The sequence below is a fragment of the Rhinolophus hipposideros genome (assembly GCF_964194185.1).
Source record: "Rhinolophus hipposideros genome assembly, chromosome: 1".
NCBI lineage: Eukaryota > Metazoa > Chordata > Mammalia > Chiroptera > Rhinolophidae > Rhinolophus > Rhinolophus hipposideros.
Window position 1 is genome coordinate 101,931,318 of NC_138047.1, and position 27,099 is coordinate 101,958,416.

A 27,099-nucleotide genomic window follows, 5' to 3' on the forward strand; every position below is an offset into this window, starting at 1 on the left:
TCGCCTGCTCTGAAGACCCTGTGAGACACGGCGAGTAGAGGGCCACACACATGGCCAATGCTCGACGATGTCTCCTAATATTTGCATAACTTCCTTTCACATTCCAAACATGCATCCCTCCATTTTGTGATCCATTGCACCACACATGTCCAATGGTCAGTGCCCACGCGTGTTTAATTCTGGCCCATGAAAGGGAAAGCTCGCTACAAACTACAAATATATTCGTGCTGGAAGGGGAGCATCGTCTCACGTTTGTTTTTTATTGCTTTCAGCACATTAGGCATGTGACATGTATTTGGTAAGTAAAGGCAAAAGGTTAGACATCTCCTGAGACCAGAAGTCGAGATGAGTTGCTTAATGGAGGCCTCCTTAGAAAGCAGGCTGTGAGGAACTCCTAGTCACTGACATCCCTTTCTGCCTGGAGCCTCCTGGCCCTCAGAAGCGCCTTACACATGGGCTGACCCTCACTACCATCTCAGGAACAAGACCAGTCTAATCCTCACAGGAGGTCGAAGTGGGAACCAAACTTATTCGAAGAGAAGAAAGGAAGTCAAATTTTGACTAGAGTTAAGGACAAATATTCTCATCATTTTGGGGGTTCTCTTGGGAGTCAGAAGAATGCCACCCAGGCTGAAGAGGCGAGACCTCCTTATTCAAACCAGGAACCAGGACATGGGAGAGTCACAGTCTGATGATGGGCAGAGTGTGAGCTCTGGAGACACGAGTTCTCCGCAGCCATGAGCTCTTGTTGAGCAACCTGGAAAAGGACACTCAAGTTCCCAGGGAAACTTTAGGGTCTCAGGGAACAAAGGTTGCTTGAAACAAAATCATTTCCTTTGAATTAGCTATAGTCCCAGAATTACTTCTCAATTCTTAACTACAGTCTGATTTAAAATACCTGTGACAGAAATGCACTCTAGTACAATGCATTATTTATGAAATTATGCAATCCATTCACATACCCACTATTAATACAAACCCACAGTTTCACTAACACAGTCTAGATGTTTGCGTTTCTACATCGCAATGCATGTATTATCGCCCCCACAGCCATGTGGAGTGGTGAGCACATTTGTTTAATAAAAACAAGCAGGAAATAAATCAGTACCCTTCACCAAAAATAAATTGAGCGCAAGATCTACACTACTACAAGGAAATCACCACAGAACAATATTACCTTTAATGTTTTCTTTTCTCTATGAAAATCCTACAGTATATCAAAATGAAGAAGCACCTAAACTTGAATTATGTAGGTGCAGACTTGATGACAATTTTGTTTTTCTGGGTGAGCCTATGGAGCCACTTCTGTTTGCTCCCACAAGTGTCCCTGTCAGCCTCATACTCTCTTGAATATAGATTTATAACCATTAAGGAGCCTAATTGCCAAGTCAAGTGTTGTTTTCAAAATGAGCCCTTCCTTTACAAGGAAAGCCGATTTTGCCGACTTTCGCTTTCTCTCTTCTGTTCAGCAGACACTTCCCCAGAGGAGATGTTTCATTGAGTCAGCCCCAGTCAGTAAACACCCCCAAACCTCAGAGAAGAACAGAGAAAGAGTAACACTAACCTGAGCCAAAAGACTCATCTCTGGGAGGAAAAAAGCCTGAAGAAATTCACTTCAATCGGGACAGCAGGCTGTTTACTTACGTTGCTCTCAAGACCTTCCAACAGCTGGAGTCTTTGAACAGCTGTGGAGCTTTTCTCTCAAAATCCCCTTCTCTTTGGCAGTGAGGCGTGCTCGTAACTCTTTGGGGCTTCAGATTAATAAGTAATTTCCTGATTTGTGTCAGAAGCGTTCTTCCAGGCTTCGAGCAGTGGAGGGGAAAATGGAGCACGCAGGTCCCCAGGCCGTGCAACGATGCTGGGGCCTACACATACATCCCACTGGTTTGATGGAGTCCCAGAGACGTGTTTTCGACCTCACGAACAAAAACAAATACCTTCCTCTGTTGGCTCGCTCCTGACTCATATTTGGGAAAGAGCACAAAGAGTCTGGACAACATTTGTCGTAAAAGTGTAAAATTCAAGTTGAACACCTTCTCCTGTTTCTTGCTAGGGAAAATCAGAACACCGTTGGTCTTCAGGTCATGTCAAGATGGCTTTCATACCAGCCACTTCAGCGTTTTCACTTTGTTAATTGATTTCAAGGTTTTTTTTTGTTTTTCTTTAAATGTGTCAGAAATCCACAAAAACCAAAAAGTTGATATTTTGACTATTTTATGCATTTAATAATAACAATTTGAGCTACTTTGTATATAAAGGACATTATTTTTATATATAAAAATTTCCTATTGTTATTCATTCTTGAAAAAACGAAAATATAGGAAAATGTACATCTGTTTTCCTAAACATCCTTTCTGGAAGTTTCCATCTGCCATGAGCAGATAGAAATATTCATTTGGATATATCCAACCGTCGCGGCAACAGGGTTAGAGGATGTCCTCAGAGCAGTTCTGCCCCTTTAGTTTACAGTGGAGGGAGACGAAGCCCAGGGTTACAAGCCTTGAGCAGCATCACTCGAGAAGTGAGTGGAAGGATGAAAACCAAAGAGCCTCCTGGCTGTCAAACCTGAGTTCTGTCCCCGACAGGGAGGTGGACATAGTCGCAAAGACTTGAGATCTGGCTCTTGACCTATAGGATACATGTCACCAGATGAGGTCCTTCATATTTCAGTTCTCACAGCAGCCAAATGGGGATCAGAATAATAGTCACCCTTGTTTGGTCATATAGTGTGGTGACCATGTTGAAAGATCTTCCTCAACGACGGAATCATGTCATGTGAAGGAATTTTTCCAACACATTCCATTTTACATGCTTCTCTTCTCCTTTTGATTCTCATATTCCGTTTAATGTTATTTCCTGAGCTGCAAGAAGCCATCAAGTGACTTTTGGGGGACAAGGAGAATATTGATCAAGGAATGGAGTAGGACATGGACAAAACTTTGACCTTGGAAAACCAGGTCAGGATCAGATGAAAAGACAGGTTTTGACATTTGCCGTGGAAAAGACCCTGGGTTTGGAGTCAGAAAAGCAAGGCTTACCACCGCCTCTAACACCAGCCAAGGGAGCTCCAGGTAAACATTCCAAACCACAGTTTCCTCCCTGGGGACATAATCCTTTGCTTGCTGTGCTTACCTCATTTCAGTGGGGTGAGATTCCAGTGGGGTCTTCATTGAGGTACTGATTATCAGTACTGGCAAATATTCAAACTGCAAGGTAGTATTTCCCAAAACTCGGCACAGAATTTCACACGGGAAGCATTGTTGATGGGATGTGCCACTGCCTCTTCCCATTTCATCCATGACATCACACCCCTTAGTGCCAGAGCTCCTCGGTTCTGGGCTTTTGTTTTCTCCTTTTGAGGAATACACTTCACTTTTCTTCCCTTGTCCTCCCATCTCTCTCGGCACTCACTTGTCTCCCATATTGGCCACCATTGGTTTTCTTTCTTAGAGTTTAAGTGTCCTTCAATTTCCCATGCAATAGTAAGAATGAAAACAGGGAGAAAACATTTGCTCAACCATGTACACAAGCATCTGGAAAGTTTTGACGCAGATGGGCTCTTTTTATCCTGGAAGTAGCCACAGTCCAACACCAAATGAATTGAAATCAGCCTCTTGCTTTTGGAAATGCTCAAACCCCCAACCCAGCTTACATTTAATTATTCCCTTCACTTCCTTTGCCCTTTTATAAATTCATTCTTTAAATGTCTCTGCAGTTAAGATTGGCACTCATCTATAAGAGGAATTTTCTAATTGAGCCTCGTCTTACACTCAGTATCATAGATGGGTGGCTTAAACAACAGAAATTTATTTTTCCACAGTTCTGGAGACTAGAAGTCTGAGATCGGGGTAATGTTCTGGTGAGAGCCCTTTCCCTGGCTTACAGATGGCTGCCTCTGGCTGTGTCCTTCCTCTCACCCCCAACATGTGACAGAGAAAAGGAGAGCTCTCACTCTCTTCTTCTTATAGAGTCACAGTGTTTGTTTTCACATTAGGGCCTCACCCTTATGACCTCATTAACCTTAATTACCTGATCCTATTTCCAGATATGGTCACACTGGGGATTAGGGCTTCAATCTATGAATTTTGGGGGGACACAATTCAGGTAAGAATGAGCCTAGAGAAAGTGAGAAAAGGGAACTAACATTTGTTGAGCACTTATTAGTACAAGGCCCTACACATTTCTTTTTTCATTGAATCCTCGTAACACCATTGAGAGGTTGGTAGCGACTTTCCCAAGGTCACAGAGCTACTAAGTGGCAGTGTCCCAGTGTGAACTGTGATGGCCAGAGCTACGCTCTTTCCATGATGCAGGCTGCCTCCACCCTGTCTTCTCTCCCAGATTCTGAGCCATGGAACTCTATTTTGTCTTCCTGCTAACTCCCAGTTCAGTTGCCTGGAGTCAGCACACGCTCACCCAGGGAGAGGGAGGAGAGGGAAGCTGTGTGGTTTCTCTTAGTCCCCACTGAGTTTAGGCTGACAGCTGTGAAGAGTCTGCCCAGAATGTTCTTGCCCCATTCTGCTCCCAGCCGCCTTTATGTTGATAAATCTTCCTCACCAGTTTGAACTCACGTGTTCTTTCCTCAGGAAAGCGTTCTTTAGCTGCCCTCACCTGCCCCAGCTCTCCCTTGTTCTTTCGTATACTATTCCATGCTTGTCCTTCGTAACTTATTTCCTTTCCTAGACCTTCGTAAACCTTGTTTCATCACTGTAGTAGTTGTTACAGTAATATTTCTAAGCTAATTTGCACAATGTTTGTCTACCTCACTGATTTGTAAGCTCTCTGAGAGTAGGGACTTTTTGCTCTTTGAGGTATCACCAGCCATCAGACCACAAAACAGGAGATCCTACTGGAGAAAAAAAGGGAGCAGTAGGACCAGGTGAATCAGGGAAAATAAACAGTAGTGGAAAGAAGCTACAAGACTCATTTGCAGTATTATGACTGGCACACATATGCCTGAGAGCGCACACTTAATGGCGCCCCTTTACTAAGTCCTCTGTGTACCACCAAAGGGAGTCTCTTTTCTGTTTTCTGTGGAGGAATGAAAATCTAGCTAAGCTAATCAAGGTGCGGTTCTTGGAGTTAGGAGAGGGACAGAGTTAGCGGAGGCACAGATCTTGGGTCATACCTGCTGGCCTCCTAGTCAACTCATGGACTCCTGCATGGGCTGTGCAGCCTGCACTCGGCACGATGGGGCTGCCTGTTCATATCTCACAAGTCTCAGTCTTTTTCAGGGAAGACTGTGATGGAACAGGATGTGAAGAGGGATAGAGCCTGCCGGGAGGAGTTCCTACCAGGGAAAGACCTTCTCAGCCAAAGGAACCACATGCACAAAGACAGGAAAAGACAGCATGTTGTGTTCACAGAACTACAAAGAACAGTTTTATTGGTGTGATGCAAGGAAATGTGATAACATAAATGAAACTGCTAGATAAGTATTAGGTGTTTTCATTATTGTCTATTTCTCAGCTTTGTTTGGTTGTCCAATGAGAGAGTTCATGTGGAATTATTTTATAAACTGGAAAAATCCTATGAAAAGTTGCTTATTGTAAATTCTTTTGGGTAAAGATAGCTAGTTAAACCAAGGAACTATCCTGGGAGATGGAATTACTTATACATTTATGTTAATTATAAACTGAAATTTTTAAATTAATTTCCATCTTGTAACATCCTTTTCAAAGACTAGATTTTTAGTATCTGTTAAATATCTGTGAGCTCGGACATAAGTTTTCAACTCAGCATTATCCCCAGACCTTTCTACTCTTATAGACTGAGGATTGGAAGCCTGGAACTACATTTCCCAGAGTCTCTTGCAGTCACAGTCACCAGTTAGAACCAGTTAAAGAGGGTACTTATAGGAATGTGAAAGGGAGAAAAGAATGAGGACATTCTTCCCTGGCAATTGCAGTCAGCATGAGGACAGTCAATTGACAAAGGACCTTGGAGTCACACACTACAGTCCAGAGTGTCTTCCGAGCAATCCTGAACTTCTGGATTCCCAGAAAAACAGCATAGTGTTTCTCCATTTTTCTCCAATTGTTGGTTCTGTAGTCCCCCCACCCTCCTTAAAAATAAACTTTTTATTTAGAAATAAATATATACTCATAGGAAGTTGCAAAAACAAAGTGGCATAAAAACCCAATAAAACAAAAAACTGGCTTCCCTCAATGATGACATCTTATATCACTGTAACATGATATCAAAACTAGAAACTGGCGTCTGTACAATAGTATTAACTAGACTCCAGAACTTATTCAGATTTCACCAATTTTTGCATGGATTCATTTGCATGTTGTATAGTTCAATGCAATTTGATCTTATGTATATACAGTTTCTTTACAGTTCTTTCAATGGCTGTTTAAGCCTTTGATTCCTTGACTTAAATCCCTATCTAGAGTGATTTTAACTAAATCCTGACTGATATGATTGATAAATTTCTGGTGTTATCTCACATTTGAAGGCTTGCAGTCGAGTTTTGTTTCTTACATTCCATTGCAGCCATTGATTGATTCAATTAAAATATTGCTCATTGATATACATATTTTTCAATCTGCTCTTTTTACCCATTGTCTTTATCTGGGGCATTGTCACATTACATATTAATTACTGCAACAGATTTTAAAACTGTTATTGGGCTTTTACTTGTTATATTCTCAAAGTCATCCTTACCATAGTGGGTAAAAAAATGCAATACTATTTTAATCTTTCCTAAATAATGGTAAAATAATTTACATGTGATAAGATGGGAAACGAAAAATAAGAGATACAGAAGTTAGATTGGAAGGGCACAGTTATCATGGACAATTAACACAACTGCACACTTAAACAATGCACGTTTTAAAAGGCTGTTAGAAATATTTGTTCAATATGGTTTCCAGATAAAAAATAAACACTAAAATAGCTTATATACCAAAAATAATCAGCTAGAGAATAGAATGTTTAAAAATCATTTAAAATTCTTGTGATAGCAAAACGATGTTGACTTTTCTGGAGAGGAATGGGACATGAGCCTCTCCCTAATTCTGGGCTGTATTTTCTCATTTGGGCCCTTAATCAGCTCAATTTGTGTGGAAAGACTCACAAAATCTTGGTAAAACATATTTTTTCCCCCTTTCGGATTCTTACCTCTGACTCACTAACCACAAGTGATATAAAAATCTGGCTTGGGGAAAGCCAGTTTGTCCCTTTCTAAGACATAAGTCCTCCCAATGTGCCCTACTCTGCAGAGGTGCCTCTGGCTCCAACTCAATTTTTTGTTTTTTAGTATTATTTCCCTTAAGACATTGTAACAACTTGAAACCACATATTTCAGAAGGTGATTTTGCTTTGCGTCCCCATATAGTTGACTTTCCCAGAATAAATGAACTGTCTGCCTTAAAGGACTATGAAAATCTTCTCACTCTCTTCTCTCTCTCTCTCTCTCTCTCTCTCTCTCTCTCTCTCTCTCTCTCTCTCTCTCTCGGTCTCTCTCTGTCTCTCTGTATCTCTCTGTCTCTCTGTCTCTCTGTCTCTGTCTCTCTTTCTCTCTCTCTCTCTCGGTCTCTCTGTCTCTCTCTGTCTCTGTCTCTCTCTCTCTCTCTCCCCCCCAACCTCCCTAATAAACTAAAAAGAGAATCCTGACTAACATTTATTATGCACTGCACTGTTCATTGATTCTTTCTTAGTATTATCTTAATCCTCACAACCATATGGGTAGAAAATTCACTTATCCAAAAAAGTCACTTATCCAAAAATCTCAAGGCTACCAAAAGGTAGAACCAAGGTAAAACACAGGTGACGAAACTCTAAGACTTTCCTTAATGCCACCACAGTATACTGCTTTTCTTATTGGTGACAATACTTTTCTTTCCATGAAGGTTTAAAAAGCATGAGAGTCTGAGAGTCAGCCTGGGTCCTCTGGCCATTGCTATGCATGATCCCTAATGAACCTATTGGCTGCATAAGCTTAGACTATTTCATTAAAAAAGTAAATCTGTAGGAAAATGTTAGGTAAATAACTGGCACAGGTGGTACTGTGTAACGACAAAAAAAGTGAAGGTGATATGAATTTTGGTATTTGGAAAACACAAGGGTAGTGGAAGTCCCAGGTATGTGACCTTGATTTGTAGATGGTAACCTTGTCATGAGGGAGCATCTGGATTTGCCTCCAAAGTGGAGTTAATTCTTAATAAAATTCACATTGCTCTCAAAAATATAATGCAGAAGACTGCTTTCTCCAATGGTGGCACTCTTTGGAAGACTAGAAATTGTTTTCTTTCAACTTTTATTTTAACAGTTTGATTGAAAACATTCAAATGCAGGCCTGGCTTCAAAGCATAGTTTGTAACCAAAAAGGATTTCCTCGTTTACATTGCTTAGTTAATGATGATGATGATTCAAAAGAAAAAAAGAGTTTCCCAATCTCAGGATTTCCATTGTTAGTAGATGCAACCTCAATGTAAACAGTTAAACCAAAATCTGCCTTGAAAGAATTCTGTCTCAAGCCCTGCCAATCTCCAATCTCCTATTTCACAATCACTATCAGTTTTGCTTCCCTCCCCCCATTTTTTCATTCTTTATGCTCAGCATCATGACCATGTTGTCTTAGTAACACCACAATAATTACATATACACTTCTTGTCTTAATCAGCAATGAAGTTTCCACTTACTTGGTGAATTATCCAAGATAAATGTATTTACTGAAGCTGGCTTGTTTTAGTCAAACTACATAACAATTCCTTTGAAGATCACAAAATCTAAGTCACACGCTATTTGAAAGGCAAATATGTTGACACAAAAGAAAATGGAAAAGAAAGAAGAAAATAAAAGAGCAAAGGAAGATAGGAAGAAAGGAAGGAAGGAAAGAAGGAAGGAAGGAAGGAAGGAAGGAAGGAAAGAAGAAAGGAAGGAAGAAAGGAAGGAAGGAAGGAAGAGAAAAAGAAAAAAGGAGAAAGAAGACACAGTGAATTAAAAACAATGAAAGCAGAGGGGAAGGCAAAGCAAAGGGACAATCCTGTAACCCCAAATCAAAAAAGACATGGTCTGTGCATTTTTCCATTGGACTCTCTATGGTTTTGGATGTACCATAGCACATCATTCTTCTGTTGATGTGGCAACTAATAAACTGACTTAAAAGGATCTCAACTATAGCTAAGGTTTACACTTATACGTACCATCTTTGTCTGGGAGTGAGGGCATTCCCCAGATGTGGGACTTTGAGTTTTAACACTGGGATATTCTAGACAAACCAAGACGGTTTGCTTGGGACTTAGGCATTTTCCAGGACATAGGACTTGCAGTGCTAATATCAGGAAATTCCTGGGCAAATTGAGAAAAGGTGGTTATCTTATCTTTGCGTAAAACAGTACATCTGACTTATGGCCTTTGAGTATTGCGTATGAAACTAGCTAAGTTTAGCACATCTCTGTGTGCCAGCATTGGTGTTAAGCATTATACCCACTGAGGTGGACATCTTTCTTTTCTGCCTGCCTAATTCCTTAATAGTCTTTGCGTAACTCCTTCCCTGTCTTACGTGGTTCTCATCAGTCTATCACGTCTTCATTCCTGCCATCTCCTCTGAGGTGAGGAACTCAGCCATGCTGGGCCAAGCATAGCGGGCCATCTGACACATCTGGAAACAGTGATTAGTTGAGGGGTGAGCATGCAACCCAAGAAAGACAGCCTTTGGGAGAGAACACTCTATTTTGCTTCTAGTGAAAACTCTCATTGGTTATCCTGTCCATCATGTAGGACAAAGTCAAAAGAAACAGAAGGAAGTACAGGAAGGAGGGAGGGAGGGAGGGAAGGAGGGAAGGAGGGAAGAGGGAAGGGGAGAGAGAGAAAAAGAGAGAGAGAGAGAATCCAAAACATCGTTTTAGCCCCTGATTCTGCCGGGTGTGAAGCTAAAACCATTGCTGGACTAACCAGTTACATGAACTAATGCATTCCCTTTTTTAAAGCTATCTTGAGTTGGGTGTTTGTTGTGAACAACAAAAGAGTTGTGATTGGTAGACATACCGGACTTAATCTTCTATTCTGCACTCAGTCCTGTGAAACAAGTATAGGTTGAACTGTGTGATATCACCAATCGTAGGCTTCTTTAGACTTTAAATACAGCAATTTCACTTGGTTCTACTTAAGTATTGTTTTACAGATGAGGAGAGAAGTCAGTGGTGATAAGTAGTATACCTAATGTTGTACATTTATCAAATAGCAGACCTGGGACTCAAATCCCGGTCTGTTTGATTCTAACGTACACAAACACATTTCCAATTGTTTATGCTGCCTGAAAACAGAAATCTCTTGAGAATCTTTTGCTGTCTGACAAATGCCTTGGAAAGACACTAGGCAGTGACTCACAGCCTATATATGAACTTATATATGGTGCCAAACACCTGCTTTTTGCTTCTAAACTTCCTGTCTCACCGGATGTTTCATGAAATGAAGTCAGACACGTGAGTAGGTCAAGTAAGGTAGAAAACCTCACTCTACTCCGGTGTGTATTTCCATTTTGGTAGGGATAAAGCTCCAGGTGATCATGTCAGATTTCCAAATTTACTCCAGCTTTGGTTTTGACTGACAAAGAAGAGATTCTTTTTTTTTTTTTAATTAAATTTATTGGGGTGACAATTGTTAGTAAATTTACATAGATTTCAGGTGTACAATTCTGTATTACATCATCTATAAATCCCATTGTGTGTTCACCACCCAGAGTCAGTTCTCCTTCCATCACCATATATTTGATCCCCCTTACCCTCATCACCCACCCCTCACCCCCTTACCCTCTGGTAACCACTAAACATAGACAAAGAAGAGATTCTTTACCCATTCTACTTGCAAGACAGATTATTTGTTTCCCGTACCTCAAACCTCACACATTTATAACACAGCTGTGCCAGTGAGATGAGCATTCGGGTATTTTCTGTTATCATCGCCACCCCACGTGCCTGCCCATAGATGCAGCAGAATGACGCTGCCCAGAAAACATTTTTTTTCCATGGTGGTGTTCTACACATGCTCTAAAAACCTTTGAGTATTATTTGGGAAAGTTTGTCAGTTTTTTAGTGTCACTATATGTAAGGTTATTAAAATTTAAGGTTGTTAATTTTGAAGGATGGTAGAGAAGCCATGTGTCTTGTTACAGCATGGATACTTTTCTATAGTCAATGCTTTTGGTATTATCTGTTGGGAATCTTTTTTCCATGATTTTCTCTCCTCCACTACATGGTTGCAAGGCTGTAGCTTTAGCTATTGTAGCTATAATTACTGCTCTGTAATAATAAGCAACTCCCAAATCTCAGTGCCTTGTAAAAACAAACTTTTTTTTTTTTTTTCACTCAGGGCAGGTTATGAAACTTGCCCTAGGTCACACAGCTGGAAAATGATAAAGCCAAGATTCATTCATTCAACAGATATCATTGAGCTCCTAATAAGTGCCAAGAATTATGAAGAGGCTGATAAAACACCAAACCAAAGACTATTTATGTCTTAGCTGATGGAGTTAAAAGTGAAAGCAATATCATCACAGCTCTGGAGAGAAAACAGTTCAAGCAGGAAAGACTTGACAGAATCTAAGAAAGTCAGTGAGCACTGAGTTTGCCGTGGGTCGGGGGTATGGATACACTGACCAGAGCAGTGGCCATAATTAGGTCATAACAAGATTAACTAGACAATGTAAATAGATAATTTAAGTGGGAGCTGGTGTTGCATCTCTAATTTCATTTGAGAGAGAAGAGAAAGAGAGGGGGAACATTTGAAACCATTTTGGGGTGTCTACTCTGTGCCAGGCATTGTCCCATGAGAAACATTCACATAACGATCTTTTGAGAAAACTACATCTCATTTCGTACTTTATATCTCTCTGGATATCATTTTCTTTATGTCTAATGCAAGAATAGTGTTATTTCTTTCTTAGATTTGTCTTAGTTTGTGCCTGATATGTTTCAGGCCCTCAATGAATGATAGTTCTCTTGGCAGACTCTGTTAGTTGCTCGCCAATGTCCATTTTGCCCTTCTTTCTTACTGACAGAGGTCCCATTTGTTTTGGGAGGTAATATGACCAGGTAAATACCCACCTTCCTATACTCCCTGTGGCCAGGGAAGGCCATGGGACCCACCCAGTTCTGACAATGATGTATAAGCAGAGATTGATGGAAGAGATTGCTGGGAGAACTTCCTAGGTGGGAAAGACAGCAGGTATCACCTGTTCAGATTTTGTTCTTTGTCTTTTGCCATTCACTTAGAATGCAGTCCTGACCTGAATGTAGAGTAGACATCTTGCGATCACAATAAAGACAGTCACATGCCGAGATGAAAGAACAGAAAGGTAGAAGGCTACCTGGGTCCGGATGACATTGGTGAAGCCATCTCACCAACCCTTGATGCCTGTCTCCAAACTAACTTCTTTTTAGATGAGAAATATAAACCCTGATTTGGCCAGGTCCCTGAAGTTGTGTTTCTGTTACATGAAGTCAAACACATTTCCTAACAAAGCTCTCTTCCACATTTCCATCCTATTCTCAATATGGAAGACTTTCAGATTTGTATATAATACTTAATTGTTGCAAAAGATTTGCTTCTTTCTGAGCAAACTTTCTAAAATAGTATATGTTTTACTTACTAGATGAGAGGTTATTTGGCGATGATATAACAAAATCCTGCTTGAAAGAAAACACCAATTAAACATATCTTTTTTTATTTTAAAACCAACTATCCAACACACAATCATTATAGCCTGCGGAGATAGCTCCAAGCTGGCTGCACAATTGTGCTGGGCTCCATCTTATCCACCATGCGACATCACAGAAAACAGAAAAATCACAGCTTAAATTAAAAAAAAGCATCCAGTGGAAGTGATGCAAGCAAAGAATTAATGAGGCTTCTTTTAAGAGTTGCTGTTTAATCCTATAGCTTGAGCTGTGAAGTTGGGTAGAAAAAACACAGAATTTGAAGGCAGAGAATCCACATTCAAATCCCCACTGAGTCACTTACCAGCTGCATAATTTGGGGTAAGCCTTTAATTTTCTACACTGCAAAATTATGATGGTAACAACAATAATAAGAACAATAATTACTTACAGAGTTGATATGAAGAGTAAGATGAGATATGCAAAAGAGATCTGTTACTATTAAAATGTTACACAAGCTATCGAGAAATGAATAGATCCATCAAGTGTGAAATAGTGCCAAGTGTGTCTAGTTGCCATCTGGCGTGCATGCATGGTCTAGAGGTGTGAAACTGAGATGCTGAAGGATATATGGACTGTAAATTCTCTGTTGAAGGTTAGCAGTGAAGGCTCTTCATGGTTATAATTCAGTGTTTCTTTCAAACATAGGTATCGATCCCTAATGGTGGTGAGGGAAAGAAGAAAGAAAACTATCATATTTCGAGTACTTATAATCACACTTTGGTGTTTTGCATATCTGATCTCCTCTAATTAATTGGAGACGTGAGGCTCCACCCACAAATCCTCTGTGGACAGAGCTTTTACATTTTCTAAGTGGGTTAACTCTGGTGGGATGGCATGGTTTAGGCAGAAGGATCAGAAATGCTGGCGCAGGTGGGGAAAGTCTAGACCTGGGCCAGGTTTAGGGGACGGATCTGGGGTTTGAAGTTAGCTTATTAGTCACTCTCAGAAGGAGAGAGTCTTCTTACTCCAAGGTTAAGAAGACAGCTCTGTTTATCAGGAAGGAAAAAAGGGAAAAAAAATTCTAGCCATTCAGACCTCCTACATCAGCTCTCCAGACACACACTTAAATACTTCAAATTATTAACTCATTCATCCCCCAACAACCCTACTCAGCAGGTGCTATGATTATCCCGATTTTACAGATGAGAAAACTGAGGAATAGAGAGGTTACATGGCATGTCCAAAGTCGTGCATTTGGTTGGATTGGAATCAAGGCAGCCTGGCCTTGGGCCCTGCATTCACAGTGATACTATTATACCCTTTGAGGGGATAAATAAATCAGCACATATATCAGACAGCTGGTCTGTGAATCTTGACTCAGCTTCCTAAGAAATTCAAAAGTGTTTATGTGTTTTCTTCATGGAAGAAAGACTGAAGAACTGCCTGGACATCCTTTAGGTTTTTCAGTGAATTAAAATGTAACCATCTACTCTCACATAGCAATATCTCTCCTTATTGTAATGGAAGATTTAAGGATTTGGGAAGACATCTGGAATTTATTTATGCCATTTGGGTTTTAAAATTCAATATTAAATTTTTATAATGAAAGAGACAAAGAAGTCAGAGCAGATCGTATTAGTGAAATCTGACTACCCAGGGCATATGTTTGCAAACTGGGTTTTAATGCCTGGCTAAAATATTGCTCCAAACACCCTGGGTCATTCCTCTCAAAAGGGGAAAACACATTTCTGGAATTATTTTGACCCTCTGTACGTATGACAAAGGAAACAATGATATTTCAGGGTTTTGTTCTCCCCCAGATAAGGTTGTAAATAGTGTAGGTGATTAATTTGCCTGTCCTGAGATTAAATATGGTACAAAAATATTATGGTAACAGTCCTAGTTGGTCATTCTGCTCCTGGGGAGATAGCATGGACTTCAGGGACAGGCAACCTGGGTTTGCCATTTTATTAGTTGTGGAATTTCGGACAATCTCCCCACACCAGTTTCTAAACCAAGAGGATTATCTCATGTGGCAGGGGGAAAGCAGTAATCTAAATCTGGGGAATTTTCCATGGTTTATTATGGCCAAAGGGGAAGGCACTTGTGAGGATTGGTAGAGATGAAACCTAAGAGGTAAGATCATGAAACGCCTTGTGACCCAAGCTAGGGTGTTTAGACTCTCTGGCAAGCAACAGGGAACTACCAGAGTTGTCTGAATTTTAATCTTTTAAAGCACTAAACAGAATTGTTTTTCCTTAGTACTAACGTAATGGCTTTTCATAGAAAAAAATAGATAAAGAAAGGGAAACACTTGAAATTGAATCATCCTTCAAGAGCTTTGCTAACCTCTTGGGAATGTTCTTTGTTGTAGATGGATGTTTTAATAAAAATGGAATCAGATTGTACCAACTCTTTTATAATCTTCTTTTCTATTATGATTGTATATGTATATGTATATGTGTCAATGTAAAATGACACACACATTGTCATTTTAATGGCTACATAGTATTTAATGGCTGTATGGATGTGCCATAATTTCTTTAATATTGTTTTATCCTTGAGAATTTTGATTGCTTCCACATGCGGGAATAATAAAGAATGCTGTAATGGACATCCTCATAACTAAATTTTAGCACATGTTCATGATTATTTCCTTAGAATAAATTTTAAGAACTGGAAGGATATGCTTATTGTAAAGAATTTTATATACATTGCCAAATTACTCCCCAGTAAAGTTGCGTAAATTAATTGTCCTATCGTCTGAGTTTGAAGCTACTCATTTTATTCTAGAGCCTAAGCAGGAGATGACAGTTAATTTCTGACAGATTAGAACATTGTTCCAAGAAACTGACAAATGATGGTGAAATTACGTGGGATGGGGAAGTCCCACATGGGCAATTGCCATATTGGAAGAGGGGACTGAGCAGTGTCTTCAAATAGCCATAGACCGCGATGTGGAAGAAGGGCTGACTTTGTTCTGTGTAGTTCAGACAGAACTAGGATCAATTAATAGAAGTTCCAGAAAAAGAGTCTGCCTTAATAGGAAGAAGATTTTCCTTCTTTTTTTTTTTTTATCAATTTAATGCTAAAATATGCAAGTGACTGATCTTAGCAAGATGTCTCTTTTTGGGGTCTGTGTCCTTTTGAGAAAATAAACTGCAACTCTACAATGGAATATTTTCTTTTGAGAATCATGGTGTCCTTTGGGCTAGTTAATACTTAATTAACTAGACGTGAATAGAGCTGCTATGAAATGACTGCAGCCCTGCCAGCCTGAGTTTAAGTTCAAATGTTATGTCTGATACATAAATGTGTGAATGACTTTTAGGTATAGTCAATACCGATGATTTGCAGAATCTGTATTTGCAAAGTCACCCACTTTCCAAAATTTGTTTTCAACCCCAAATCAATACTCAGGGTGCTTTCCCAGCCATTTGCAGATATGCACCGGTGTTGCTGAGATTGTCAGCATCGAGTGGCTGACAACGAGCACAATCCAAGCTGAAGTCAAACAAGGCAACATTTTGCCTTCTTTCAGCTCTCAGAGTTCAGACAAGAATCCTTTTCGTAGTCTACTTAGTGCCATGTGTTTTGGATTCTTTGGTTTTGTTGGTGATTTTGCTCTTTAAGACGCCCCCTAAGCATAGAGGTGCTCTCTGGTGTCCCTAAGTTTAAGGAGGCTGTGATGTGCCTTATGGAGAAAATATGTGTTAGATAAGCATGTTCAGGCATGAGTTATAGTGATGTTGGCCATGAGTTCAATGTTAATGAGTCAACAGTATGCATTAAATAAAGTGTCTTTAAACAGAAACACATGTAAAACGAGGTTATGTACTGATCAATCGTTGAAAATGCTGTCACCAGTGTCTTGCAGGACACTCATCTTGTATTTTCCTAGGAACAATCATTCAGTATTTGCTAACTCAGTCTTTGGAATGACTTTAAATAGAACATAACTACTGTGAATCGCAAGAATTGACTGTGTGTTTTTAAACGACTGATGGATTACTTTTGCCCATGGAACCCAGCTCTCAAATGTCTGATCGCCTGCCTTGATCCCAGCCCTGGCTCTTCAGAGGATGGCAGGTTGTCCGAGTGGGGGCCCTGCTGGCCTTTTCAGTGGGCCAGACCATTGCGATTACCTGCCCCACCCTTGCTAGACGAGGCCAAACCCAAGCATGTCAGGGTTCCATGGGCTGCAGACACCAGGCATGTCTAACCACATTGCCTGTCCTGTGATGAGTCATTTCAATGTCAGATATCCTCTAACAGTCACAGCCTGCCTCTTATGTTTCATTCCCCTTAACACAGAGCATAGTTTCAAGTGGCATGAAAACCATTTTGCATGGTGAAGAGCAGGCACAAGAGAGGAACCTTAACTGAGCCCTAAAAATAACTGTTGTCACTTTATTTAACATTGTGGGGGACTGGGAACTGGATGAAGGGCTTTGGTAAAAGCTCTTGTGCCAACCTCCTACCCACCAGACCTCCCTGCAGACCAGAAACTAAAGGGTTAATGTTTGGCATTGTGTGTGTGTGTGTGTGTGTGTGTGTGTGTGTGTGTTGGGGGGGGGCGCTGCCATCACCTGCTCCATCATCCTTCAAGGAGCCCCTGTGCACTTGATCTCAGTTTCTCTTCACCACTGCTCTCTGCATTGCCCTCATTCTCCATATTTCTTTGATGAGGAAAATGAAACTTAGAGGTATGGACCTCGTTTAAACTACACACCACTAGCAGTGGGGCGTGAGCATACAAATTTGTGTGTTGCCAGTGTTTGTTTACAAACTGGTTGTCAAATTGGATCTATTGCTTTGTTTGGGGGTTTGACCAATGATCTAAATGAGTTGCTATTATTTAAAAACTGGGAGATCCACTGAGTAGCTGGTGCCCTCTTTGGGTGGAACATGCCCACTCTAGTTTCTCAGGTCTTCACGCCTGCTGCATTCATTCACATCTCTTGCTTGGCCACATTGGCACGGATTTAGGACCTCGTTCACCACAGTGTCAGCTCCCGACTTTGATTATGTTGTGTCACCTGTATCATTTCATCTGACGCTGATGTTTCTGCTACTATTCTGCAGCTGAGTGAATTTACCCAAGATCATAAGGCTAAGTGAGCTGAGAGTCAACCTCAGTTCTCCAGCTCCTTTCCCCACAGGGTCTTCTTGAATTTTTAGAGCCTGGAAACAGCAAGGACCCATTACCACCGCCTCTCCCCTGCCAAAGCAAGGCCTGATTAGGATATCCCTCGGGCACTGATCTCTGGAGATTGCTCCAGGAAAAGCAAGAATCCAGTGGTGCAGCGTGTGTGTACATGAGCAGGAGCAGTGTAACGCAACAGCGCATCGATGGAAAATCGAGTTCAGGGGAGCCCTTCACATGCTGACGCTTCTGCCTGGCAATCATAATTTAAATTTGTGTCCTACTGGGAACAGTTCTTTAGGAGGCAAGCAAATTTCCCCGACCCTGGTGACTTTCCTTTCACAGCAGTTTCCCTGCTTCCTAAATTCAACGGCATGTTTGTAGGATAGGGCCTCCTTCTTTGGGGGGAGGTTCTTTGCTGAAGGAGTGCCTGGAATTCACTCCCTGTCAGGATGACATTTCCACATCCAAGGCCACAGGATTTAGACCATTCAAAGTGAATCCATTAGGCAGAGTACAAGCAGCCTAAAGACGCCTGTTTCATCCAAAAGGACAGCAGAGCCCAAATGGCATGCAGAGCCTCCAAACAGCCATGACCTTCAGATGTCATGGAATTCCTCTGAGGAAAGTCCCCATCTGGCCCCCTCACTTCCACTCCCTCCCCCACAGTGTAGCAGGATTAATCTTCCTAAAATTCTGCTTCCCACATGTCTCTCTTACTCAAAAGCCTTTGGTGGGCTCCCCATTCCTGGAGAAAAAAAGTCAAAATGACCTCTCCTGTATTCTGAGTCCTTCGCAGTTTGGACCCTTATCCAACCTTCATCTAACTTTTAGCTCACTGCTTTCCTTCCAAAATCTTCTTCTCTGATCAAACAGGGCTACTTGGCTTTCACTAAGGACTCCATATGCCAGTATTTTTTCCCCTGCTCTCCATTAGGTATGGGGTCCCCTCCTTCCTTCGAGACTCTGGCCAAGCTTCTCTCCTGTGAAGTATGAGACTGCTGAGCCTCATTTTCCCTAGTTGGAAGGGGGATTTTGATGAGGATAAAGAGCACCTAAAGGACCAGCCTTTCACAAAAACAGCTTTGGAAGAGGAGGAGATGGTAGTGTCTCTTCGTGAAGATCCATAAATATTGGGATGTACCTTGCCTGAAGCTGTAGACTCACATGAAACATCACCTTCCAATTTCCAAGGGTTAGAGTGGATACAGGGCCTAAAATACCCCTTGAATAATATATTTCTTCTTTTGTTATTTTGTAAGATTCTTTGATTCAAACGCATTTTGGACCGAGTAGTTTCAGCCTCATTCTCCAACTCGTGTCTCGCCCTTACCATTGTTGTTTGTCCAGTTCTTTTATTGTCCTCAACTTCTTTTCTCTCCTGGGTGAATAGGAATAATATCAACCTCACGGGGTGACTGGGAGGGCAGAATGAGCTCATGTCAGTCCAGCCTCTAGTTAGGACGTATGGTACACTCCCTACCCAGTAGGCACTCAAGAAAAGCCTCACCTTCCCTTTCTTCTGATGACTTTGTAATCAATTATGGCCACCAGGAACAGGAATGTCACCCGTGTCACCACACACTCCCGGGACCATTTTGGTCTGAGACACAAACTTTATTTGAGGTATTTTTGTATTATGAGTGTATCACATGGCTTCTCTCAAATTTTTGTTACACTAACTTTTAAAGAATATCTGAAAATAAGAGGCGGAAGAAAAATGCTCAGCTGATCCTCCTTTTTTTGGGTATGTTGGCAATTTGTGTGTCCAAACTAAACAGTCTCTTTTATGGTCTTATCCGACTTTATTCTCAAAGCATCTAAAACTTGTCCTGGAATGAACTTGCTGGCAAGTTTCTTTTAAAATACATTTTAAAAATATTTTTTCAAAAGGCAACACAAAATGTCACTGGCTCTTTCATGCGGACATTGCATCAGCAATTTCTAGGTCTTTTGATTGGAAGGGAAAGCATTGTTTTGCTCACTCCTTTATCTGAGTGCAAAGGATAACTAGTAATAATATCTACAGATGGCAGCCCAAATGGAAATCATCACTTTGGCACAGAATATGTAGCTGTTTGGAACTAATATTACATTTTATTTTTAGATTTCATTCTCCTCAGAGCCAATATTCCAGAAATCAAAGCAGTCCTCTGGACTATACATACCTGGATGTATTCGGAGGAAAATATTGCTTGCAAACGGATACTAATCAGTTTTCAGGGATAATTACAGGATGTGGAGAATCAATTCCAGGAAGAGAAGACAGCCAACTGTACTGGCACATGTCGTATAATTGGGCAGGCAGAAATCAGCAAGGATTACATGTGCAGAGAGGAGGAAGGAACAGCAAGATGGCGGGGACGAACTGTGACCGTTCTTGCCCAAACGCCCCTGCACCTGGGCATGCAGCTCAGGTTGCTGTGCTTTCAGATTAGTGTCCATTGTGGGCAATCCCAATTCTCGTTGCTGCTCCACTACCATCCTGGGCATTGGTGTCAATGATGACAAACAAAGACCTCATGCCTACTCCTCTCTAAAATGCTTTGTGTCTTGCTTAAGCCCTTCTGCAAACCAAAGTAGGAGCTGCAGCCTCTGATACACTTTTCATTCTTTTCATTCAGAGGTCCTCATGCTGCGACATGACCTTTCAGGCCATAGTTTTAGTCATTTTGCAGGTTTGGATGAAAGTATGCAGCTCTCCGAGGTCTGAATTTGTGCTTTATCTGGACATACAGGGGCAGGGTGAAAAGACCGTGGACTTTGGGGTCATACAGATCCAGGTTGGAATCCTGGTTTTACCACTTACTGACCCTGGGCAAACCACTGAAACTCTATGAATCTCATTTCCTCATCTGAAAAATGTCCTCGTCTGTACAATGGGAGGCAGCCACTTTATAGGATTTTGTGGGGATTAAGAGAGGTTGTCAAGTGACATATTTGACACACAGCAGAAAATTTAACATATGGCAATTAAAATCAAAGCAAGTACTGGAGCATAAAGCAGAGGGCATATCTGATCAAGATGCTTTGATGAATCTTAAATCATAAAGATGCCATCTGCTGGACCAATGCAACAGTGTTTTACTGTTTTCCAAAATTTGCATTGTAAGCAGATAAGGTGTAGTACACTCATCTTTGGTTCAAATATGCTTAGGTCTCTCATATTCTAAAAATAAATTATTTTGCTTTTGCTGTCTTCTCAAGCTGTCTCCCTCACTCTTCCCTGGTGGGTCGTACTGCAGTTATTGAAGGATTGAGACTTGCCTGCTGTAGACTCCTCCTAGCCCCTCACTCCTTCCTTTCACAGCCTCATTTCTGTTTCCAGAAGTCTCCTCAGAATCCCACTAGAGTCTAGAAATTTACCGATGCACTCACACCGTGCGTACAGCATACAGCCGGGTCAGCTCTTTGGCTTTCCACTCTGTTCTCTAAAACAGAGGTTCTCAGTCTTGGCTACATATTAGAATCTCCTCGTGGTTTTAAAAAAAATTATTTATGTCTGGATCCCACAACCAGAGCTTCTGATGTCTGGGGTTCAGTCTGGCCTTTGGGATTTGTCAAAGTTCCCTCATTGCTGATTAAAGTGCAGCTAAGGTTGAGAACCACAGTTAAGACTCCTTCTCTCCTTTATTTATATAATATTGCAAAGCTCCACTTCTCCCATCCTCCAGACACTTCTACTGAATCTCTTTTAGGGTCTCACTCAAATCCTGCTTAAATGTGGTTTGGGTGCACATGTTGTAATTAAGGCAATTTATAGTGGGAGTTGTTGCTATGGTGTTGTTAAAGGAATCCTGAAATTTTTGGTTAATCAGAAAGCTTACTGAAAGCAGGTTCAAGGTGCAGCTGGATGGCTATGGAGAAAGAGAGAAGGAAGGAAGGAAGAAAGGAAGGGAGGAAGGAAGGAAAGAAGGAAGGAAGGAAGGAAGGAAGGAAGGAAAGAAGGAAGAGAAGGAAGTAAAGAAAGAAGGAAAGAAGGAAGGAAGGAAGGAAGGAAGGAAGGAAGGAAGGAAGGAAGGAAGGAAGGAAGGAAGGAAAGAAGGAAGGATCATATGTTTTATGATCCAGATAACTTAATAACCCGGTATATCTAATGCTTTCTCCTGTACTGAATTTCAGCAGGAGTATCAGGAATATTAATCTTAGCTATGATTGATTCAGCATTATAGTATATCCTCACCTGCATCTATAACATGTCCATATTATAACCTTGACGAGATGGATACTATTATCCTCATTTTCTACAACAAGGAAATGGAAATGGGGAGAGTTAGTTCCCCAGTGTACACAAGCCTATAAAAGAACAGAGCTGATATTTTAACTCAGGGCAAATCCTGTCTGGATTAGAATTTTAAGTAATTGATGCCAAATTTTGTAGATTGCTTCAGGAGTCCTATATGAAGCAGAATTTCAAAAACCTGAATTCAGTCTCATATTTCCCATTAGTTTTCCTCTCTCCAGGGCAGGCTCCTGCAATCCTTTTCCATGTGCTTTGTTTTTTTATTATTTTTTAAAAATTTTTATTAGTTTCAGGTGTACAAAACAGTGTAATAGAAAGCTTCCTGAAAGCAGGTTCAAGGTACAGCTGGAACCTGCTTTCATTTATATTTATCATTTCTATCCCTCACACAATGATAACCCCCTTTCCGCCATCTACTACCCCTCTGACATCTCATGCAGCCATTATGGGCAGAGGACATGAAGAGACATTTTTCTAAAGAGGGCATACAGATGGCAAACAGACATATGAAAAAATGCTCAACCTCACTAATCATTAGAGAAATGCAAATAAAAACCACACTGAGACACCACCTCACCCCAGTCAAAATGGCTATCATCAATAAATCAACAAACAACAAGTGCTGGCGAAGATGTGGAAAAAAGGGAAACCTTGTGCACTTTTGGTGGGGTTTGCAGATTGGTGCAGCCACTATGCTTTGGTTTTAATAATTCTCATCCTTTGGTTACCCGAGCCACCTCTAGACTGTGTGGTGTTGAGTAGTATAACAGCGACAGTCTTAGGCACTGACCACTTATGAAGTGCATTCTGGGAGAATGGCTGGTCAAGAACAAAACAGAAAATTTGTGATGCTAATTAGATTTCTATGTTCAGGAGAAAGTGTTGGAATTAAAGCATTAGGTTTTCATTGAAAAGGAGTGGCTAGGAATGAAGATATGGATTTCCCTCTAGGCCTCAGAGGGAAGGTGAGGGTGACAGAAAAGAGGAAAGAGCGCAGTGTAAGAGAAGATGAGGAAAATGAGCAACTTTGGGGGAAAGTAGAAAAGGATTCAGAAAAATCTTTCCTCCCTCCCCTCTTTCCTCCCTTCCTTCTTTCCTTCCTTCCTTTCTCTCTTCCTCCCTTCCTCCCTCCCTCCCTTCTTTCCCTCCAGTGTCTTATACTTTTCACCCAGCTGTCTTGGTTGAACTTGCATTCAGTAAGTTTTCTGATTAATAAAAAATTGCAGATTTCCTTTAGCAACGTCCTAGCAACAACTTCCACTACAAATTGCCTTAATTAGAAGATTTGCATTCTTTACCACACAAAACCACATTCTAAATAGGATCAGAGTGAGATTTTAGCACAACACAGCCTTGGCTGCCAGTGAGAGATCAATGAGATGCTGAAGAGAAAGATGTTAGACTGGGGGGGGGGGAACCATTGTTCAAAGCAGGGTGCAGGTCATGGCAAAAGAAAAGGAATTCATTTCACCTCCTCCAGCCCGGCACCTTGAGCACACCAGAGAATACACGGGTCACTTTAACTATGAAAAGGTTCTAGGTTCACTGCTAGGAAATGAAATTTCACGCTCAATCCGCGTAAGTAGACTGGGCCTTATGGTTCACATATTTTGTTCGTCCTCCATCTGATGGCTTTGATTTTTTACTTCCACTTCAATGCTTCATCTTGCACATTTCTTTGAATTTGCCTGGAATCCTGTGTTGAAGGGACACACTGACATTTATAGGGTTCCTACTATGGACCAGGCACTGTGCTAGGCACTCCCCTTATGGGGCGTGTACACTGCAGGGTATAAAGTGTAAATACAAGCAAAGAAAGAATTTAGACTTGAGGGGTTGTTGTGGAGAAGAGGCCAAGAAGAAAAGGATGAGAGAGGAAAGGACTTTGGCAAAGATGGTGATTGGAATGAAAGAGAAGGGAAGAGAAAGCAGAAGAATAGAGAAATAGGAGAATGTCTGAAAGGGGGAGGGGTTTACAGAACGTGAGAAAAGAGAGATTGTGTAGAATGAAAGAACTGCATGGAACAAAGAATGGGGTAGAAAGAGAGAAGTGGTTGAATAAAGTGGCCGGGTGGGAAGAGGACTGTGGGAAAAGGAGAAAAAGACTGGGGAGGCTGATTCTCCATATAAGTGAGCTGGGATGTTTTGGACTTAATTGTGTTCCCTCCCTCCACAGTTAATATGCTGAAGCTCTCATGCTCAATGTGACTATATTTGGAGATAGGACCTTGAAGGAGGTAATTAAGGTTAAATGAGGTCATGAGGGTGGGACCCTGATCCATTAAGCCTGGAGTCCTTATAAGAAGAGAGACACCAGAACTCTCTCTCTCTCTCTCTCTCTCTCTCTCTCTCTCTCTCTCTCTCTCCCTCTTCCTCTCCCTCTCTCTTCCTCTCCCTCCCTCTCTCTCTCCCCTCACCGCCACGTTAAGACATAGCAAGAAGGTGGCCATTTGCAAGCCAGGAAAACCGTTTTCACTAGGAACCAACCCTGTCAGAACCTTGATCTTGGACTTCCACCCTCAGAACCATGAGAAAATTAATTTCTGTTGTTTAAGTCACCTAGTCTGTCGGATTATTCTGTTATGGCAGTCCGAGTGAACTAGCACAAGTGGTAAGGAGATTTAAAATTACCAAAAGAGGCTAGGAGGATCATTGTTCACCCAACTTGCCATCTGTGGGGGACTGGACGGTAACATACATTTTACATTTCTTCCTCCAATCCAAGAGACATAAGGACACTGGCTCTCTTGGCAAGGGGATTATATATTCATGTACATATGTGTCACTACTAACTGATGGTGGGCATTGGATCTCATTTGTAAAGTAAGGATTAACAGAATATCAACCTTACAGGGTGTTGGGAGGATTAAATGAGGGTTTATCTTCTGTGTAGGAATGATGCTCTGTTAGCTATTGCTGTTAGTAGTGTGTGTGCATGTATGTGCATGTTTATTTAGGAAATTTATTGAAAGGGCAAGGCCTCTTGAGATTTCCTGCACAGCAAGAAGATCTGAACTCTTTATGTCTTTAGATTATATTGGGTTGAACCATATAAAATTCCCATCTCTCTAGGTCAAAAACACAGCAAGTGTTTTTAAAATAGGAATATTTTACATGAAAATCCAAATACATGGATTTTCCTTGAAAAATCTGAAGACCTGGTACCATCGAGCCACATTGCCCAGGACGTCACCCATTGGAGTGAGTGGTGACTGCCCATGTTAGGTAGAGCATGATGTCCCAGCTGCCCCCCGGCCCCAGGTCTTTGTCACGTGCTCGTTCACTCACGCACTGTTCCTGCTTGGTCCTGTGGATTGAGGGTTGTTGCCCCCAACTTAGTCTACCAGCTAGAGCTATGGTACCGTGGGGCTGATAACGTACCTGAGAAAAGGGTATATTTTCTTTTGCAGGCAAAACATTTAGGATAGTAATGCAGGTTTGTGGGAGCAAATGGCCAGCACAAATATCCCAAATCAAGCATGGGAGGCAATGAATAATGAAAATAACCACTCTGGGAGAGCCACTCTGGATTTTTGTTTGTCCCTCTGCTTTGAGGCATCATGGAAACACTTTCCTCTCAGCTGAAGTCTTTGACCTTGATGTGTGTGTTCACATGTAAGTTGGCTCTGCATGTGAGTGTTTAGTGGGCGTTCATTTCTCTTGCTTGTACTTTTGTTTTCAATCCTCTACTAGATGTCAGTTTGTCCAGTGAGAAGAAATCCCCTAAAACAAACAGGTTGAGGGAACTATTAGCTGGCTGGCCAAAACTGTAATATCAGGCTGTTAACAAGTAGCCTTTGTATTTCGCCTTCCAGCTTGTGTACTTTTTCTTGCATGGTATCTCATTTAATACTGCCAAAAGTTTATCTGGAGTAGGTACATATATTCCCATTTTCAGTGATGAACAGACAGAGGCTCAGAGAGTTCAAATAACTTGTCCACAATCATACAACCAGGAAGGGTTAGGGCTGAAAGAAGCAGCACACAAAGAGATCATAGTTCCGGATTCTTCATTCTTTTTAGTTAACTATGAAGAAAAACAGTACCATAACATGGGGGGAAATAGGCTTTGCTACAGCTAAGTATAAAAAAAAAATCTGAGTGTCTTAGTTGGTCTTTTTTATGAAATGAGCTTACTAGCAGAGCTGATGCAAATTTAGCATTCAGGAAAACAGAGTGTTTAATTCAGAGAGGGTAATAGTTCCCCTGTCGTCTGGGCCAGACAATATCCAGATGAATAGGAAGAGCAGCTCTGGGAAGTATCTGGTTCTCCCTTAGACAGCACTAACTGAACTCTGCATTCCTTCCTGCTAACCCTAGACTGGGTTCAGAGTCTTCTCAACACAGCTTCAAGGAGCCACTATCCATACCAGGCAGTTCATATGGAACAAACACTAGAGGAGGAACTCATCTGGAATCTAGTGTCCAGTCTGGATACCCAATAAGGAGGGGTATGGATATCCTTGGTGAACCACATGGTATCCAGAGAAAATTCCTCCCTGTAAGTGCAGGGAGCCCCTGGAGAGACTTGGGAAGGCAGATGGTGACAGTCTTCAAGTATTTAAAATGCAGGAGGGGAGAGGTGAACTTCTCCTTGCTACTTCTAAAAGCAGAACAAAGACGATTGAGAGATTAAAAAGGGCCAGATTCTGCATAATAAAGAATTTTCTGGTTACTAGTGGTGTTGTAATGGGAGGGGCTGCCTTAATAAGTATGAGCTTTTTGGTACTGTTGGCCTTGAGGCTGAAGGTCATATCTGTAGTGCAGATAAATTATAAAAGTCTGTTTGGATACGATTCCATCTTGGCCTTAGAGACAAACAGGAAGGTAATAAACAATTTCTGTGGTATTTGAAGGGTCCGGCACATAAATTGTCTTTAAGAAGTGATAGTTTTGTTAAATCTTTACAATATATTGGGATCACAAAAAATTGCCATTTTTGTAGGTAATAAAGTGGTTGAAGGTCCGCAGTTTTATATGTTCAAAATAATTCGTACATAGGCAAAGAAATAGACTTGATTCTTTAGACCTATGTCACATAGAGAAAAGGATGCCCAAGAAACTGTGAAGAGCGCACTGTGCATAGGTATTGGGTTGTTCTG

At 41.2% G+C, this 27,099-nt stretch overlaps 1 protein-coding gene across 3 annotated transcripts in view; it reads right to left on the minus strand.

The window, feature by feature from the left end:
- The window catches only part of C1QTNF7 (C1q and TNF related 7), a 95,097-nt gene that overhangs the window by 60,170 nt on the left and 7,828 nt on the right, over window positions 1-27,099 (minus strand). Inside the window, exon 1 of one of the 3 annotated variants that reach the window (XM_081049558.1) lies at window positions 1,645-1,939. The exons of 1 other annotated variant lie outside the window; for it this stretch is intronic. The gene's annotated coding sequence lies outside the window, so the exon portion shown is untranslated. Of the gene's footprint in view, window positions 1-1,564; window positions 1,940-27,099 lie in introns of those variants that run through there. One more of the 3 variants, XM_081049557.1, reaches the window with a different exon arrangement.